General features: G+C 41.1%; 1 pseudogene; it reads right to left on the bottom strand.

Annotated features, from left to right (window-relative positions):
* Positions 1 to 73: 73 nt before the first annotated feature.
* On the bottom strand, positions 74 to 3905 carry LOC131794213 (uncharacterized; annotated as a pseudogene).
* Between the last annotated feature and the right edge of the window lie 16102 nt (positions 3906 to 20007).

The raw sequence follows: 20007 nt of genomic DNA, 5'->3' as shown, positions 1-20007 counted from the left end.
CGAGGTAGAGTTTCTGCCTGGTCTGTTCAAAGTGCGGTTTCTGTAAATCTTGAGACTGGACTCTTTCTATCCACTAGTTCTTGGTCTCTTGAATGTCTTCGCTAGTAAGAGGTCCCTTGCGCACCCTGTGAGTGGTGAACCGTCGCACCCAAGCTTGGATGCGAAGAGCTCGGCGTAAATCATGGCGTTCTAGGAGTTCGTCGAACACGTTCCGTTCTTGTTCAGGTTTCTCATTTGCTAGGCTTAGCACTTCTCGGATGACTTTTGCCTCTTCTTCTGAGGTTTCGGATTTCACGGTAACCGGGTTCTCTGGCCACATTTCAGGATTACGTAGCCACGCTGGGCCATTCCACCAAAGCTCTGCGTTGGTTACCTGGCCTCCTCGACTCGCCAGGTCCGCTGGGTTATCGGTAGTGGGCACGTGTCTCCACTGGATCTGTGGGTATTGTCTTATTTTTTGCACGCAGTTAGAGACGAACTGTCGGTACTGACCATTTCCTACAATCCAGTGGAGGGTGACGGTGCTGTCCAGCCAACCGTAGATCATGGGTTCGGGTAGTTCTTTTAGAGCGTTTCTTACGTTGATGACTAAATTGGTAGCCATGTGAGCGCTGACTAACTCCAACCTGGGGACGGTTAGTTCTCTCTTGGCTAATCTTGCTTTTGCTGCAACCAGGGTTTGAGGGATTCCATCATCTTGGCGTACGACTGAATACACCACTGCTCCAACCCCATAAGTTGACGCATCCCCAAACACATGCAGCTCAGCAGAGATGACTGGTTGTTGATAAGGTGCTAAGGGTCTTCGAGTGGTTACTTCCGCCGGAAGTAACTGCTCCCACCTTTGCCAGCGTATTTTCAGATTCTCTGGGATAGGTGCGTCCCATGATACTTTGCAGTCGCACGCTTCTCGGTAGATTTGCTTCCCTTGCAGTGTAATGGGGGACGCTAAGCCAAGGGGGTCGTACGCTTTCGCTAGTTTGGCCAGTACTTCACGTTTTGTCGGTGCACTACTCGCGCTTGGGAACTGCACGGCGATAATATCTTCAAATTTGTCCCATTTTACGCCCAATAGCTTTGACTCACTTGGCTTGACTAGTAACTGTTGTTTTGCATAAGACTGATCTTCGCTTGATGTGGCTTGGGCGCTGTTTTTACGTAAAGTAGGCTGGGCAACTTCCTCTCCTTGTGCAGGTTGGGTGTCATCTTCCAGCTGTGCATGATTTGAGTGCCATTTGTGTAACTCAAATGTGGTGTCCTTCATAATTTTTTGCGTCACCTCCTTTCGTGCTTTTGCTTGCTGTACGTCTTGACCGCCTGTCAACAGGTCGTCTACGTAGAAACTTCGGCGTAGCCGCTCTACCTCCTCCGGGTATTTCTCCGCCCAGGTATCGAGATGGCATTCAAGAACCCCACCTAATAGAAAGGGTGAGGGGGCGAGCCCAAAGAGTACTCTCGTGAACCGGAATGTCTGCACTTCTGAGTCCGAATCTGTCTGCCAGTGAAAACGGAGGGCATCTCGTTCACTCTCGTGAATCCGGATTTGTAAGAAGGCTTTCTTAATGTCTCCCGCTAGGACAACTGGGTAGGCTCTCTTCTGAATTAGAACGTCCCATAGTTTGTTTTGCAGCGCAGGCCCTGGGTACAGACAGTCATTCAGTGATGGTGAATCGGGTGTCGCTCGGGCTGAGGCGTCATAGACGATCCGCATCTTTGTAGTTTCAGCGGACTTGCGAATCACGCTCTTGTGAGGGATGTAAAACTCTTTCTGTGGCTGTGAAACAGGGGGTGCCTTTTCGATAACGCCTTCTGCCAGCTGTTCTTGAATTATCGCGTCGTATTGAGCCGTCAGTCCCTCGCGTTGAAGTTTTCTACTGAGGTTCTTGAGTCGTTTTAAGCTACCTTCCTTGTTTGAGGGCAGTTCTGCGTGGTTAACTTTCCATGGGAGGGTGGTCTCGTACCAGCCTTCTGGCGAGCGCGTTAGGCGTTCCTTAAACTCATCAAATACCATCGACTGGTCATGATCTGCTATATCACGCAATCCCAAGACGTCCAATCTGCACAGATCTTCGTAGTTGCTTGGACTTGTCTGGGTGAGAAGCATGGTCAAACTCCTTTCTCGGGGACATCAGAAACCATCCGAATTTGGTGAGTTCTGCGATAGGGTCATTCTCTTGTCCAATTCTTGGCTTTGTTTTCCGTTTTAATTCTGGCGTACTCCCCACTGCCAAGCACCACGTGAACCGGAAGAGACGCTTTTGTGTCATCATCGTAAACATTTACGCCTTTCAAGTGTGGGTGCTTCTCAATTAGCGTGCGATAATTAGGGTTTTCAATAGACAACAACTCTGTCTTGTTCACTTTGGTAGCTTTGACTGACAGCGAAAATTGATGGTTGACAGATCTTAGTTCGAGATCGTAGACTTCGAGTCCGGCAATCTTAGAGGACATCAGCATATCGATCGTTTTGTCTGGACATCGGTTGGCTTTAAGCGAAGTAGTTCGATCAGCTTTGCCGACACGTACGAACTGCCAGCTCCAGAATCGATACGCGCTCTGCATTTAATTCCGTTGACCTCTATGATGACTACTGGGAACAGACCCTCTCCAGTTTGGTTTGTTGTCAAAGCGACCCCATGTGCTGGTGGCTGGTTAACTTGGCTTGTCGGGTTTGGTGTGTCACAAATCGACGTGTGGTGACGCTTATGGCAGCGTTGACAGGCTGATTTGCTCGGACAATAGAACGCGCGGTGGTTCCCAGACACACAATTGAAACATAAACGCTTATTTAGTAAAATTTGTCTGCGATCTGACAGGCCCTTAATCTTTGTGCATTCCACAGGTCTGTGATCTTCGCCGCAGTATACACAACCACGAGGTCCAGGGAGTTCTCGACGCGCATGATAAATTTTGGTTGGGCGTGTAAATCTTTTGGCTGATTGCTCTTGTTCGCGCTCAGTTCGTGTTGTTTCCGCCGGGTTCCGTCTCACCCACAGTCGAATTGCTTCGGAAAGACCAGCCAAATCCCAGCTCTCCCAATCTGGATCTGTTCGAACGAGGTCTCCGCGGATGGCTGGCAATTTGTCTAGCGTCATGGACACCGCCCCATTGACTTGCTCGAGTTTCTTAAGCGTCTGCAAGGCCTGCACGTAATATGTTAATTTCTCGCTGAATTCGCTGATTTTCTTTGGATTCGCGTTTGGTACTGAAGGAATGTCCAAAATTTCTCTAGTGTATGCCTTCACGATCTCAGACTCTTTACCGTACTTTTCTACTAAGATGCTCTTTGCGCGATTGTATCCCTCTGACGTGAAGGGTAACGCCTCTATTGTTCGTTTTACTTTGAAGTCGAGCAGTTCTCGTAGGTATGAGAATTTCGTTATCGGCGCGACGCTTGTTTTGTCGATGGTCTCGCTAAACTGTCTCCAAAATCGTGGCCAGTCCATGAAGGTGCCTTCAAACTTGGCTTGGATGTCGCTTGACGTGTTAGTGTGAAGCGGGTGTTGGCTAGTCTGCGTAGCTTGGAGCTCCATTTGCAATTCCAGCTTGGTTTTATAAAGTTTTTCTTCGAATTGCAGTTTCTCTTCTTGAGCGAGCACTTCTGCTTCCCTTTTCCGATCATCCAGCCACTTACGTACTTTCACAACTTCGTTGTCTGCTTCTTCAACCTTCGCGTCCAGGTGGGCGTTCCACGTTTGAATATCGGCGATCTCTTCTTCGGCCGCTAATTTTTTGGCTTCTACGTGGAGTCGCATCCGATCAATTTCTGCTGTGATGGCCTTAAGAGTCGCAAGCTGCCTCTCAATTGGTTCGGGTTTCCCTGCCTCTAAAACGGCGTTCGTCTCTGCCACTGTCATGTTGAGTTGCATAACTTTGATGTTCAAAGTTTCCACTGTCGCCTCCATATCGTCGAGAAAAATTCAGAAAGCAAATTATACTCACTCAATTTTGTCCTAACTGTTATCCTTCAGAATTGTCCCGTCGGAGGTGCCACGTTTTGTAAACTTTGTCCTGTTTACTAGGGATAGAATTCTAACGAACGAGACTCAATTAAACTGTTTTATTCCGCTCTCGGATTCGCTTATTTACATCGAGTGTGTAAAAAGCTACTCTGCAAAATTTGTAAGAAATCACTCTCTTATACGATATTTTCTACATTGTGATTGGTTGTCGCCGAGTACTGATTTAAAAAGGTCATTCAAGGTTGCGTTGATTATGTAAACCATTCAATGTCCATAATGTTCGCACTCATCATCTGACATGTGTCACGCACGAATCAAAGTCTCCGACACTTTAGCACGATTGAAATTTTCCCAGTTCAATTCAGAACGCTACAATACCAAGAAGGGCGGAATTGTCAGATCGAAGGCGCGTTTCAAAATTTCCACTTCGCCGTTGCCCCTTACTTTGCTCGGTAGGGAAGGAAAGAGCCATTGAAGATCTATTGTTTTGTGCGATTTTGTAAGGGGTATATTTCCTAGCCTTTTTGTTTTTGGCGTGACCACAAGCAATCTCCGAGTAAAATGAAAAAGCATACAACAAAGAGAGAACAGCCGTAAAAATTGTGTTCAAACTAGAGAGTAAGACCATGTTGTGTTTCATTGTTCACTCAGGCGGAAAAGGAAATATATTAATGATACGTTGATCGTGTAAGCTGATTAAAAGTCTGCAGAAAGTCCTAGGAAGATCCATTGTCGGTAGTTGATGGAGAAGATTTAACAACCTAATCTCACTTGTCTTAATATTGAGCTACCTTAAATTAGTTTTCTCGGTGTTGAACTCAGGAGGTCCATGATGGTTGCTATGTCAGCAACAGCAAACACCAGTTAAGTCACAGGCTCACCAAGTCAAGTCAGACTTTCGGTCTCTTTACGAACGGTGCTGCGAAGCTATTAAATTAAAGCTAGTTGTTTCTTGCAGTGGCTCTATCGATTGAGAGAAGAGTCGCTCTTTCTTCACGGTTGCAGTGTAACTATCCCTTAAACAAATCTGTAAAAACCTTGAGATCCTGCGGCAAATGATCTAAAATTTTTTCGACGACCGTGGCACTGTTTATAAATGCGAACAGAAACCGCGTGGACGTTTAAATCTAGCTTCGTAAGCGCGATGCTAATCGAACATCGTCCTCTTCTGAATCTATACCAAAAATCGCTCATAACCTTTTCTTATATCCTTAAAGCAAAATACGTACTTGAACTCAGACGCTGAATTACAAATTTACCCGAAAAATGGAAAATTGATTCACTTCAATTTTTTTTTGTTTATCTCGATAACCTTCACGCTAACACGTACCACTTTGCAAAAAATATTAACAAGTAACATTATTTTGCATAAATTAGAGTGACGTCACGGAACACGATTAGTGTTTGGTTTGCGCAGACGTTCTCTCGCCTCCATTTCACTTTAGGGGGGGGGGGAGGGTACGGCTGCACGTAGGCTTAAAAAATGGGCTTAGTTTAAGGATACTCTTAAGTCTAAAGAAACAAAACACCTGCTTCATTTGACGCCTTGCTGAACGACACGAGGGAACTTGAACGAAACTAGCTCTACTCATTGCATTCTCAGGGTCCAAACCATATATCCTTCGAAGTTTTCTAGGAAATTGTTGACTTTTTCGTGATTGATATGTGTTCTAAACCTATGTTGTGTTTGATAACTGCTCAGAGACGCAAACGTTCGCTCAAGGTTGCTAGAACCGCAAAAAGGTGCTCAAAAGTTGCCGGGCACTGTAATCGGGACGGGCCTATTGACAGTTATCGAATTTGGAATAAGGTCCGCAGCCCCAGCTAGACGATTAAATATCATGCTAGACGAGTATGTGTAAATGTTTAACCGCTTCTCTCCAATTTACATGAATAACGAATTCCAATGTATGATCTAAATCACACATTTTAATCCAACATTTTTCTCCGCAAGCAACTATGTGATCATTCAGCCACCCAATCAGCTTGATCCCCCCCACCATTTAGCTACTTTCAAGTGTTACTCACCTGTATATTTCAAATTGGTCGGTAACTTTTAAGCTGACGGATCCAATGTTGGAAAATTTATTCTAGTGGTTGTTTGGGTAAAGCAAGCGGTTAAGGAGGAGCAATGCATCCTTCACCCAGCACCTTTTATCAAATGTTGAACATAGACCAGACTTATTTATGGGAAGGTATTCCTCTTTGTCAGTGTTTTGTTCGTTCACTCCCAGAACCACAGGCGGTAAGCTCACGTCTCGAGAAAAAGCAAACGTGTGACTCAGTGTTAAGTGACGAGAGGAACCGTTGAGAATTTGAACACGTTATAAGGAATAGTATCACTGTTATTCCTGTCATAAGACGAAGTCAAGGCTGCACACCCTGATTTCGACCGTTGACCACGCGGAGGTGGTTTGCGCCCTGAAAATCCTCCCGATCGGCATTTTTCTCAGCCACAGCTTACGATCTAAGATCACTGCTCTCTGGGACATGTCTCGATACCAAAACTCCCCGCGCATTTCGCTGAAAACGAGCGTTTTCTACCTGCATTTCCACGTTAGCTTCTCTCTGTCTGTGCTCATGATGACTAGACTGAAAACGGTCACAAACTACAAAGTAATACAAGTCGAACTTTGCAAGCATCTCTTTAGAACTTCCTGAAACAAAAAATGTAATTGTAAGGCATATAACAGTGCTGGGAATAGATATGAGGTCTGAGGTGGGGCCAGAAGTGAGGTGATGGGGGCTGCTAAGGGAGGAAAAATGGAGGAAAATTCTTTAAATAAATAAAACAGGCTTCCCCCTTCCATCCCCCCCGTCCCCCTCCTCTTTTTCTTGAAAACACTTGGTGTTTTTTTCTTGTTTCTCGTTACCCTTCTGTTGACAGACGTCCACAAAAATGTGCCAATTTCAACTTTTAGGTTTTGTACCTGTGTTTTGTTTTATTTGTTTTCTTTTTTAATTCGAATCCTTTCAAAGTTTATTTTGCTAATTTTTATGTACTAGTTGGCTTTTTGGGTCAGAATGTACGGAGAGATGTAAAAGTCTTTTACTGTGCATCTGCACGATTGTGTGATTGAAAATAAACAGCAAAAGCTAATTGTTACTTTTAGAGGAAAATGAATATATAGAAACAAAAATAATCTATTATTAAGAACATATTTGAAATAATAAATACAATGCTCACAAATATGCTAAATTTTATAAATAAATAATGAATTTAACGCAATTGAGATGACGTTTCTTTTCTGCAGGCATCTTTCTAGGGCTCCGATCAATAGCAGGGCTGGGTTCTTGAGCTCCCTGAATGGACTACCTTGAAAATTGCAAGATGTTTAATGTTTATTAGGTGTATTTTCTTAAAATAGACGTCTATATCTCTATCTTTGGTCTGTCGTAAGCGTTGAGCTGTTGATTGTTTCAGTAGTTGGAGTATGTCGGAAAGTTTAAAGGTGCGTTTGACAAAATCGTCGGTTCTTGAAGGAGTTGAAAACTCAAGAGAAATTCTAAATCTATGTGCGTTCATATATCATTCTGTATTTATCTCCTGAGATACAATGTGAATTAGTCACCGTAAAGAGATTCAAAAGAGGACCAAAACCAAATTACCCTAATAATCACAACTGCCGTCTGTTGCTGGCCTGTCCTCTCTCTTAACGTAACATGGCTACCAAGTTCGTAGCACTTGTTATCGCTGTGGCGCTTCTTTTCATCGCCTCCTCAGTAGGCAATCCCCTAGAGGAAAAGTTTGGCGTCTCCTCGGAAAAACCTACGTCAGCTTATGTTTGCAGAACTGAACGTTCTGATGACTCGAGTAGCGGAGCATGCGCACTCGTTTTACCGCTGTGTCGGTAATTTTATGAACCTCGAAGAAACATTATACTTGCGTAATGCGAATGTTGAGAAAGGCTCACTAAGGGGTTTTACTAAACTAAGGATCATCAAACCGCAGAACCTTTGGGACCAGTGGAAGTTGCGGAAACATTAAATTTTTGTTAAAAAAAAAAGGCGGCCCAAGCTAATTGCGCCATATAAGTAATAAATTATTATTATTAATTATTATTATTATTATTATAAGCTCTAGCTGTGAGATTATCATCTGGCGAAATAACAGTCATAGCGAAAATATAAGAGTTTGTATGAGAATATTTACGACCGCTCTAAGGAATAAAAGTATAAGTCAAATTCTCAATAAAAATACCTCACCTTAATTCCACAGTGCATCGTTTGTTATGTGACCGCTTACTATATACGTTGAAGGAACCCATTTTAGTGAATTACCCATTTCGAGGTTTTCTACGTACATCAGGGCATGGCTGTTATTCCGCAAGATGGTCATTCTCCCCAGTCAAGAAGTGGGGAGAAACACTCGAATACATCTTGTGTTTCTCCCTACACTTCTTTCGTGCTTTAGCCGCTTCCTGCGTGCTTTGCAACAAAACAGACAACAAACAAGGCTTCTCTATTTATTAACTAACTTGCGCGACCGTATTGTAAGGCTTACTACCCTATCTAAGTAAATATAAAAATGGGCTGCCCCGAAGAGAATGTAAACATTGGAAACCATTCCACGCTTCAATCACAAGGCAAGGTTATTGTGATAATTATGATTATTCAACAGTCAGTTGTCACGACAACTTTGACGAGCCGCGTAGCCCCGAGTTTTCCCAAAGTGCTCCTTGTTATTCACACATGTACCGGTAGCTGCTCAATGATGACTTGGTTACTTCTCGTGGTGATTTCGGCAATTCTAGAATTGTCTGCAGTCTTCCTCAACGTTCGATTGCTCTTATTTTGCTTCAAAGACGAGAAAAAGTACAAGTTTCTTCAGAAGGGTAGAGTTTTAGTCATTTTACAGTTTGTTTGCCAAGTTACAATTCTTGTCGCGGACGCTATAGAATGGTGGAATGGATTCAATGTACAACTTAGTGAGTCGTGTAATGTCCCTAGAGTCCTGTCACTTTCTTTGATGTTCTTCCAGCCTTGTAACTTAATAGCAATCATGACGATCTCTTGTTCCTGTGAAGATAACGCGACACAGAAAACCCAAGAAATATCATCTAAACTACGAATCGGCGCAGCTCTAACGCTAGGATTTATCGGTTCCTGCCTGATCTGGTGGAATGGTTGCGTTAATGACGGATATTCCTCTCAGTTTGCTCTCAAATTCATCTTCGTTGTGACCACCACATATGTCGTTTCACAATTTGGCGTGGCTTTAATCGGAGACAAAGGTCTTTATCAAGAAGAACCCCTTACAGACGCCACATCTGAAGAAAAAGCGAACGCTTTGAGCATGTGGACAAAAGGTAGACGGCCCCTATTCATGACAGCCTTGATGTTACTTTTCCTTATTATTATCCTGAGCGGAAAACCAAGTTCTGGTTCACTTTTATGCCGCTACGACTCAGACGAAGAAACGCTTTGCACGGAGCTTGTTTATTCATTCATAACCAAGTTTGCCGTCGGTATCTTTCTACCTATGACCCTGCACGATTTGATCGATTCTAGCTACGAAGGGAACAAAGTAAAAACTTTAACACTAAATGTTATTTGATATAAAATCTAGGTGCTTTAAACTAAGAAGTAGCTCACTGTGAGGAGAACTGTATTTTATTTGTAAGTGAATTTTACGTTACAGAATTAATACATGATCGTTGAGGTACTGTCATTAGGTTAGCTTCCGCAGAGAACCTGCAAAACGAAAGATACAAAGATTTTAACGATATATATACCGCCGTATATTAAATGGCTCACAATAAATTTTAAAAAGTGGACCAAAGACCAAAAATTGCATTGATTGCTAGCGGCCATAGTTGTTTTTACTCGGGCTACTCTGCTTCCATAATGCAGCTTTAAGTTGCCCCAGAGCTGGCAAAACACCTATTTTTTTTACCTACACTGCTTCACGCTTAGGTGAGAGGAAAAAAGTTTAAGCGATATTCCAAGCAATTCAAGTTAGAAGAGATTACTGATCGGAATGGATGTCAGATCATGGGTTCAAAACACAAACCCAAAGCTCGATTTAGAAAGGTTTCGACCCAATTTAAATTTCTACGAAGGTAGCGAACATCATAGTGTTAACACGCTTTGAAAATTATGCCTGCTTCATTGTAGGGATGTGTGAATCAAATTTTTATTCTGTACACCGAAACCGGTTCATGACTCTACACTGTGCAATTTCCACGCTATCGTAGATAATTTCCAGACAATCACAAACAGCACAGCATAGAGACTACATATAAACAGAAGAGCAAAGTACACATTTTTGGTCACGTGCTGTGTGGCGTGATCAATGTGGCCCCACGTCCACAGGTTCACTCAGTGATCCCTTCAGGGGTAGTGGCAAGCAAGACATCTGCAAAATAATTTATTGAGAAACAGATGTTGCTGTTAAAGAATAAAAAAATAACGCACGAAATTTTTATGGAAGGAAATCCTTTGTTATGTTAACATAGGTTAAAATTCAATTGAGGGAACACGAGGTAGATAAAAGATTGATGAGCGATGTACGTAGTACGAGACAATTCTCCCTCCCCCTCTGCTCCGCGCGCTGGTTTGTCATTTCGAAACAGACTTAGACGACCACAATTTTCAGTTGTCTGTTGCGCATTAAAAGGTGAATTAACAATAAATTGTCGTCACATAATGTTAACTACTAAATTGCTATAAGGATTTCAGCGTGGTCTTTCATTTATACCAACACAATGACATTCTAACGAACGCGCAGTTCAGAACCGTACATAGATTACGGAGATCTAACCAATTCGAGGATAATGCGCGTCACGATAGACATAATTGACAAAAATACAATTATAAATACCTTCAGATCCATTCATGAGTGCATATCCCTTTCTTGTCGTAGTTATTGTTTGCGTGAAGCGAGCCGCGATGCCGAAGCGTCGCCCAAACCCACAGTAACACAAATCAGGTCTCGAGCGACGTAAGTGGTAGATAGAAATGTAAACTTTCGTTTATATTTTCATTATTTCGAACGTTTGTGCTTTAATAAATAATCAAATTATTTCACTTGAGAGGACATAGTATTACACACTACGGGCATCGTTGTAAAATTCCTGAAAAGAGTCAACTTATGGTAGCAACTTGATCTTATAGACGACTATCGACCAAAGAACACAACGCATGACGTGACGTAATTTCACATTCTACATTTGGTTGGACAATAGTTTTCCCATGTTGCAGAGCACGTGTTACGCCTGTGTCGAAGTCAGTAATGCACATCTAGTGCCATAGCGCGATCGTCTGCGTAAACACTCTAATCTGTGCCGGTCTTTACTCGGTCGAAACGTTGGAAAAACGAATGCGTGCACCCCACTCAATCTTTTTTTTCAAGAAGCTGATTGTCATCAGTATGCATATTCTCCATACTGTTCTCTATAAATCTCCTAAGGTGCTGACAAGGAGAATTTGTTTAATAATAAAGAGCTGCTGTACTTGTTGATCATTTCCATTATTCTCCTGACCTTAGTGTATGGTTTAGAGATGATACCGTAAGGAGAAATTAGATGCTGGTCACTCTTAGGATTAAAGGTTTAACTAGTGTATCTTACCTTGTTCGATTCCGTGCCCTGCAAGAAACTTCTTGCGGGCAAATTATGATTTCCATCTATATCTCCTTTTAATCGATGCTAGGGATTTAGTCGCAGTCTTGTGAAAGATTTCTAAATTATCACTTTTGTTAGGTTTTAACTTACGAACTTCTTGTTAGTTGAGTGAAAACACGAAGCATAAGAACTAGTGATAAAGGCATTCGGTCGCAACGCAAATTTTGTGACATTAGTACTGCCTTGATATGAATTACCGAGGGAATTATCGTACTAGGGTCTGGTAATTTGCAATTGCCATGTATAAAGGCTCAACAGACCAGTGCAAAACAGCCAAGAAGTGTAAGAAAACAAGCCCAAAAATAAGCACAAAATGACCTTCAAGTCATGTATATTAATTTTATATGTAAAAACAGGACATGGCTGGGAGAGCAAATGCCAATAACAAACATTTCATTTACTGTTGCACAAAATTCACATGATTACAATCAAACCCTTTTATTGTGTGATTGGAATAACCGGAAGTTTGTCAGTTTTCACTTAGATGCGATGTAGTTATTGATATTTAACTCAATCTGCATCTGTATAATTGGATAACAAAAATCTGTCATATTCAACAGCAGTATAAACAATATATCTAAATCAATTTTAGAATACATAATAACATGATTTCGAGGGTAATTTTGCTTAAATAAGCACGCGTAAAAAGATTGATCGTGAAGATCAAAGATTGATCGTAAAGATCAAAGACTGAATAAAGTAGACTCCTGTAAATATTTAGGTGTATATGTAAATAGAAATCTATCTTGGGATTACCACATGAAACACATCTGCCAGAGAGTATATCCAAGGCTAAGAATGCCAAATAGAATTTCTGGCTTTTTACCTCAGGATATTCTTTTGTTAATTTGTAAGCAATTATCTTGTCAAAGGTCATATCGATTTTGAGTAAGAAATCTCAGATCGAAACGTCGGCACAAAACATGTCACGAGATAATCTCATAAGTCTCTACAACATAAATGATTGTTTTATGCTCTCAGGAATATTAAAGAAAAAAAACAGGAAAACCTAATTTCAACCCCTTTGCACAAAAACTTGAAGCCTACTTCCTAGAAATTCATTTTCTAAATTTTTTACAATACTTTTGATATCTTGGACTATTTTAATTTTCCATTCCCTTAGTAGTTATAGTTTGAGGGGCTCAGCGATAAATGATCATGAAAGAAAATAACTTGATATGGTGCGCCCTTTCACAATTCCTGGGTACTCAATAGAAGGCAACGCATAAGTCTCAAAATGAACTGGGTAAAATACACCGCACTAACATCGTCTGTATTCTTCTTTCGGGAGAGGTTTTGGATGCTTTTTACTGAGAAAATATATTCAGTTTGAAATATTAACCTGCAAACGATATATTTGTCGTTTCTCATGGGTTTTGTTTCGTTTCAAAGTCCATAGACTCTCCATCAAATAGCTATCGAAGATGCACTTTTTTCTATGTTACTTTTACAGCCAGAATTAATTAAATCGTAGAGTTTCATTGGTAGATAGATTCCGACGGCATACTTGGTTATGTGCGATAAAATAACGTCCAGGCACAGCGCTTCATTATCTAAGTTGTGATGACATAAAAGTGCTCTATGTTTAGATCGGGCACCACTCAAGATCAATACCAAACACCTTAACATCAAGGCTGTAGAAAGGAAAGGTCATCTGTTTTTCTTCCACATGTTCAGAACGCTTTCTATTTTTGAGGTGTTGTATGAGAGTTGTTCTTCTCCTTTGCCTATTTCTGAAACGATAAAAGCGACAGTCACAAAGATAGTTGCTGTGAGGGCCAGCAAAGACCGATATCCCTCATAAAAGCAACTATGCCAAAAGAGCACGGCAGGCCCAAAAAATCCCAGCGTCAGCGCTGCGGACACTCGCAAGTTAACAAATATTTCTTGATTGGTTTGTGTCGCTGGATCTTCAGGAGCACTTAAGACTATGATCATCGCCGTTAGGTTAAAAGGGTAGAAAAACAATATAGAAACGAAAACAACTTTCAAAAAATCACATGGCTCTTTGGGTTGAGCAGGGAATCCGTTTCACCAGTACATAGCATCCATGAGAAGAAGTGTAACTTGGCAGGCATATTGACAGATGACCAAGACTCTTCCATTTTGTAGGAAATTGTACTTTGCTTTGTCTTTAATAGAAATTATGAGTAATCTTGCGTTTACGAAGACTGCAGAAAAATCGAGAAGTGCTGAAATCATCACGAGAAGTAACCAAGTCATAACCAGAAAGTTATGTTTGTTTCCTCCAGCTTGGATGTGGTTTTAAAGAAGGAGAGATTCCCCGTGGGTGAGCTTTAGATATTTTCCAGTAGTCACGCCGAGCGGCGTTTTATGCAGTGTCGTAACAACAGGCCTTGATTGTTCATATAATCATAATACAACGTCACGCCATGGTGATAGGGCATAGGATAAAATATGGACTGGACCAATGGATTCGTTGAACATTGGACTATTTTTTGGACTATTTTTTTTTGGATCATTTTTTTCAACTTTTTTTTTTGGACCAATTTTTGGACCATTTTATCGGGGGTAGGCAGACCATTAGTTCTTAGGGAGGGGTGGGATGTTGTCTATCAGTACTCAGGAAGGGGTGGGAGGTAGGCTGTTGTTATTGAGAGAGGGGTGGAGGACGAACTATCAGAACGCAGGGAGGGATGGGTGGTTGTTGTATTAGCAAATGCTACTGATTACTACTCCACAAGTAAATATTTGATCATTCAGCCACCCAATCAGCTTGATCCTCCCTAACATTTACCTACTTTCAAGGGTTACTCACCTGTATAGTTCAAATTGGTCGGTAACAATTGAGCTGACGGATCAAGTGTTGGAAAATTTATTCTGGTAAGTGTCTGGGTAAAGCGAGCTCAGGCTATTAAGGAGGAGCAATGCATCCTGCATCCAGCGCCTTTTATCAAATGTTGAACACAGGCTTAGACTTATTTATGGGAAGGTATTCCTCTTTGTCAGAGCTTTGTTCGTTCACTCGCAGAACCACAGGCGGTAAGCTCACGTCTCGAGAAAAAGCAAACAATTAATTCATGAAAGCTTCACACATTGTGTGACTCGATGTTAAGTTACGAGAGAAACCGTCGAGAATTTGAACACGTTATAAGGAATAGTATGGGGAACGAAATACGGTTGATTTTCAACGATAAATAATTCTAAATATGGACAATATGCACGTAAAATCGATAGAAGTTATGCACATCTTGTGTGTCCGTCGTAGTTTCTGGCGATTTCTGCCGTTTTCAGCTTGCTTTGCCATCACTATTATTCCCGTCATAAGACGAAGTCAAGGCTGCACGCTCTGATTTCGACCGTTGATCACGCGGAGGTGGTTTGCACCCTGAAAATCCTCCCGATCGGCATTTTTCTCAGCCATAGTTTACGATCTAAGATCATTGCACTCTGGAACATGTCTCAGTACCAAAATTTCCCGTGCATTTCGCTGAAAACGAGCGTTTCTACCTGCATTTCCAAGTTCGCTTCTCTCTGTCTATGCTCGTGATGATCAGACTGAAAATGCTCACAAACTGCAAAGTAATATAAGTCGAACTTTGCAAGCGTCTCTTTAGAACCTCCTGAAACAAAAAATATGATTTTAAGGCATGTAACAGTGCTGGGAATAGATATGAGGTCTGGGGTGGGGCCAGTTGTGAGGCGATGGGGGCTGACATGGGAGAAAAATGGAGGAAAATTCTCTAAATAAATATTCTCTAAATGGCTTTTTGGGTCAGAATATACGGGGAGATGTAAATGTCTTTTACTGTGCATATGCACAATTGTGTCTCTGAAAATAAATAGCAAAAGCTTATTGTAGCCTTTAGAGGCAAGTGAATATATAGAAACAAACATAATCTTTTATTAGGAACATATTTGAAATATTAAATACAATGCTCACAAAGATGTAATATGCTAAAGTTTATAAATAAATGATAAATTTAACACAATTGAGATGACGTGTCTTTCTACAGGAAACTTTTTAGGGCTCCAATTAATAGCAGGACTGGGTTTTTGAGCTCCCTGGATGGATTACCTTGAAAATTGCATGGTGTATAATGTTAATGCGGATATTACATGTCAAACAAATAGATTCCATAATGCCGCGCGCCAGTAATAGAACCTCAGATGATGTCTATATGTGGTTAGAACAAGAGAGTGCCACGCGAGGAACAGCCAATTGTGTCACTGATTTTTTTACCGCGTTGTGGTGTTTATTACTGTACAGAACCACGACAACTTAGAATCTCTATGTGTTACAGGATAAAAAAAGCAACTTATGTTCATGGCGACGTCATCTGTGAGTCTGTCCTCTAGTAGATCATAAGAAAGAACCAATAAAAGCCCTTTATAATTCAGCTTACTTGTCATATGAATATCTATTAAATCGAGAAATATTTGTGCGTATGATATGTTAAACCTTTAATAGTGTAGTCTGATCGTCCGGGTGAGGGTAGTCCTGAGAAGGATTGTTGTCGATGGTGGTGACTGACGTTTAACCTGAGCGGAAGTTATCATCTGAATCATGTGGAAAGTTCATGCAAGTCTGGTCGTCGTGTTGTTAGCTGCAAGACTCAAGTGGTGTAAGTCAGTCGCGATTGGTCAGCTTCGATCAGTCGGTAATGTTAGGTCGTTCTGATTGGTTCGTCGGCAGTGTAAATGTCGTTTCAAGCGATCATAAGGGTCTCTAGGTCGTTTGTGTTGTGCTGATAGTTGTTGACTCCTGTTGAGAATCTTTTAGGGTAGAGAACCAGCTTTCTAGAGTCAGTCATGTAGGTTATGCAATTTTGCAGAGCCCCAGTCAATAGCGTGGTACGTAAGTCGATGATACTCACTACTGTGATTATTGACATCACCTTTTCTCGTTTCTCGTTTGTGTTCAGTCAGTGTTGCAAGGTTTCTACCAATCCCTCCGATGTAGTTCGTTTGGCAGTCGGAGCACGTGACCTATCTGTTATTCGCCTCGTTCTTGTCTGTTATGTTGGTTAGGAACTGACGTAGGGTTGTGATGGGTTTGTGGGCGACTCGGATATTGAAGAGTTGTAGAATTCTCGAGAGGAAATCAGACATGTCCTTTATGTAAGGTATAGTTAATGTAGTCTGTCGTAAGAGTTGAGCTGTCGTTTGTTTCGGTAGTTGGAGTATGTCGAAAAGTTTAAAGGTGTGTTTGACGAAATCGTTAGTTCTCGAAGGAGTTGAGAACTCGAAGAGAAATTCTAAATCTACGTGCTCTCATATATCATTCTGTATTTATCTCCTGAGATACAATGTCAATCGGTCACCGTAAAGAGTCTTAAAAGCGGACCGAAACCAAACTACCCTGATAATCATAACTGCCGTCTGTTGCTGGCCTATCCTTTCTCCTTAAAGAGAACGTAACATGGCTACAAAGTTCGTAGCACTTGTTATCGCTCTAACGCTTCTTTTCATCGCCTCCTTAGTAGGCAAACCGCTGGAGAAAAAGTCAGTTGTCTCCTCGGAAAAACCCACGTCAGCAAATCCTCAAAGAGAGAACGAAACGGACAGTCCGAGTTTTGGAAGTTTTCACACTCAGTTATATTGCAATCTTACGTACAGTAACAAAACCAAACACAGCTAACACTCGCGTAGTGTATTAAGTTTCGTGTTCAAAAACAAAACTGAACAAACTGGCATAACTGTTAAAACCACAGGCGGCCCAAGCTGCAGCTGTGAGATGATCATCTTGCGATTGTGTTAAAACTCATACTAATCATGACGGTGTCATGTTGAGGTCCTCAGAGATGACATCGGGCGCCCTTCAAGAGAACAACTAAGAGCTTGTTCTAATATCCTTTCCAATGCGTTGAGTGGAAGGCAACATCAGTCACTGCAGCCGAGTTTAACGACGCTGTCATCCCGAGCAATCTTCATGTTCCGGTAAATTCGGCTGTCGTTCATTCATAAAACATACGCTCGAACAATTTGTTTAAATCGTCATGTGAAAAAAATTGCGTGTTTTTATGAGCCACAGTTCGGCCGGATGTCACTGAACATTTCGCTTTCAGATTCTGTATTAGAGACTAAACCATTACAGAATGTGAACTTTAATGGTTTTTGAATTGTGATGGTTTGACATTTTTTATAGCTTTAGTCTTGTACAGCCAATCAGATTATTTGAACATTTCTAACAAGGATTCTGATTGGCTTATTGTAGCGTGCTGTATGAGAGTATAGAGCATGCTGACGACATTATTGTTCGGTGTGGAAATAGAGTTTGTTTTGAAAATTGAAAGTAATACGTGGGGAATTTAATGGATTCTTTGTTATAAAACAAATAGAGAAGCCTTGTCTGTGCTCTGTCCTGTTGTAAAGCACGCAAAAACAAACTTGATGTGAACAGCGAACAATAAACAACAGAACTGTGCTCTATTTTGTTGTAAAGCAAAAACACAAAAACAAACTTAGCTTGAGAAACACTCTCCCTACACTTCTTTCGTGCTCTAGCCACTTCCTGTGTGCTTTACAACAGAGCAGAGCACAGACAAGGCTACTGTATTTGCTAACCAGCTTGCGCGACAACATTTTCATAATATTGGTAGCATTGACTCACGTGATTCCTTGCAGAACTTGCAAACAATGGTAAAATTTCCGCACAGCCCCATACTATTGTAAAACAAATCTGTTTTCCCAATGGAAATGTATTTTTTTTTGTCGTTGTTTTCTCTATCCAAGAACTGAATGCATAATGGTGTATGGGGCTGTGCGGAAATTTTACAGTAAACAATTACCGTATTGTAAGCGAACAGGCGGTAAAATTTCCGCAGAGCCCCATACTACATTATGCATTCAGTTCTTGGAAAGAGAAAACAATGACAAAAACAATACATTGCCATTGAAAAAACAGATTTGTTTAACAATAGTATGGGGCTGTGCAGAAATTTTACCTTCCATGCTTCAATTACGTCAAGGTTATTGTGATAAGTATGATTGTTCAAATGTCAGCTGTCACAACAACTTTGAAACGCCGCCTAATCTTGAGTTTCCCAAAGTGCTCCTTGTTATTCACACATATACCGGTAGCTACTCAGTTATGACTTGGTTACTTCTCGTGGTGATTTCGGCAATTCTAGAATTGTCTGCAGTCTTCCTCAACGTTCGATTGCTCTTATTTTGCTTCAAAGACGAGAAAAAGTACAAGTTTCTTCAGAAGGGTAGAGTTTTAGTCATTTTACAGTTTGTTTGCCAAGTTACAATTCTTGTCGTGGACGCTATAGAATGGTGGAATGGATTCAATGTACAACTCAGTGAGTCGTGTGATGTCCTTAGAGTCCTGTCACTTTCTTTGATGTTCTTCCAGCCTTGTAACTTAACAGCAGTCATGACGGTCTGTTGTTCCTGTGAAGATAACGCGACACAGAAAACCCGAGAATTACCATCTAAACTGCGAATCGGCGCGGCTTTAATGTTAGGATTTATCGGTACTTGCCTGATCTGGTGGAATGGCTGCTTTAGTGACGGATATTCCTCTCAGTTTGCTCTCAAATTCATCTTCCTTGTGACCACCACATTTGTCGTTTTACAATTTGGCGTGGTTTTAATCGGCGATAAAGGTCTTCATCAAGAAGAACCCCTTACAGACGCCACATCTGAAGAAAAAACGAACGATTTGAGCATGTGGACCAAAGGTAGTCGGCCTCTATTCATGACAGCCTTGATGTTACTTTTCCTTGTTGTTATCCTGAGCGGAAAACCAGGTTCTGTTTCACCTATATGCCGTCACGACTCAGACGAAGAAACGCTTTGCACCGAAGTTGTTTATTCACTCATAACCAAGTTTGCCGTCGGTATCTTTCTACCTACGACCCTGTACGATTTGATCGATTCTAGCTACGAAGTGAACAAAATAAAAACTTCAACACTAATTTATTAAAGTTCTTCTTCAACAGTGTTGTTCAATTAGTGTTGAAGCTTGTTATCTGATAGAAAATCTAAGTGCTTTAAGCTAAGAAGTAGCTCACTGTGAGGAGAATAGTATTTCAATTGTAAGTGAATTTTACGTTACAGAATTAGGTAAAATTTCCGCACAGCCCCATACTTCATTATGCATTCAGTTCTTGAATAGAGAAAATAATGACTAAAACAATAGATTGCCATTGGGAAAACAGATTTGTTCTACATTAGTATGGGGCTGTGCGGAAATTTTACCCAGAATTAGTTCATGATTGTTGAGATGCTTTCAATAGGTTAGCTTCTGCAGAGAACCTGTAAAAAAAAAAAGATACAAAGTATGTTAATTTTTTTTTTGTATTTTATTTGTTTTTGGGTTTTTACAGTTTTTACAAGTACGCAAGATACATCACAAATTTCTACATGCATAAATTTACATTACACTACTCTATTACACAAAGAAAATACCACTACACTGGACTACGAGAATAAAAGAAAAGAAAAGAAAA

Source organism: Pocillopora verrucosa, chromosome 3 (genome assembly GCF_036669915.1).
Source record: "Pocillopora verrucosa isolate sample1 chromosome 3, ASM3666991v2, whole genome shotgun sequence".
Lineage (NCBI taxonomy): Eukaryota > Metazoa > Cnidaria > Anthozoa > Scleractinia > Pocilloporidae > Pocillopora > Pocillopora verrucosa.
Note: the sequence above shows the minus strand (reverse complement) of the source record. Positions and strands in the feature narration are given on the sequence as shown.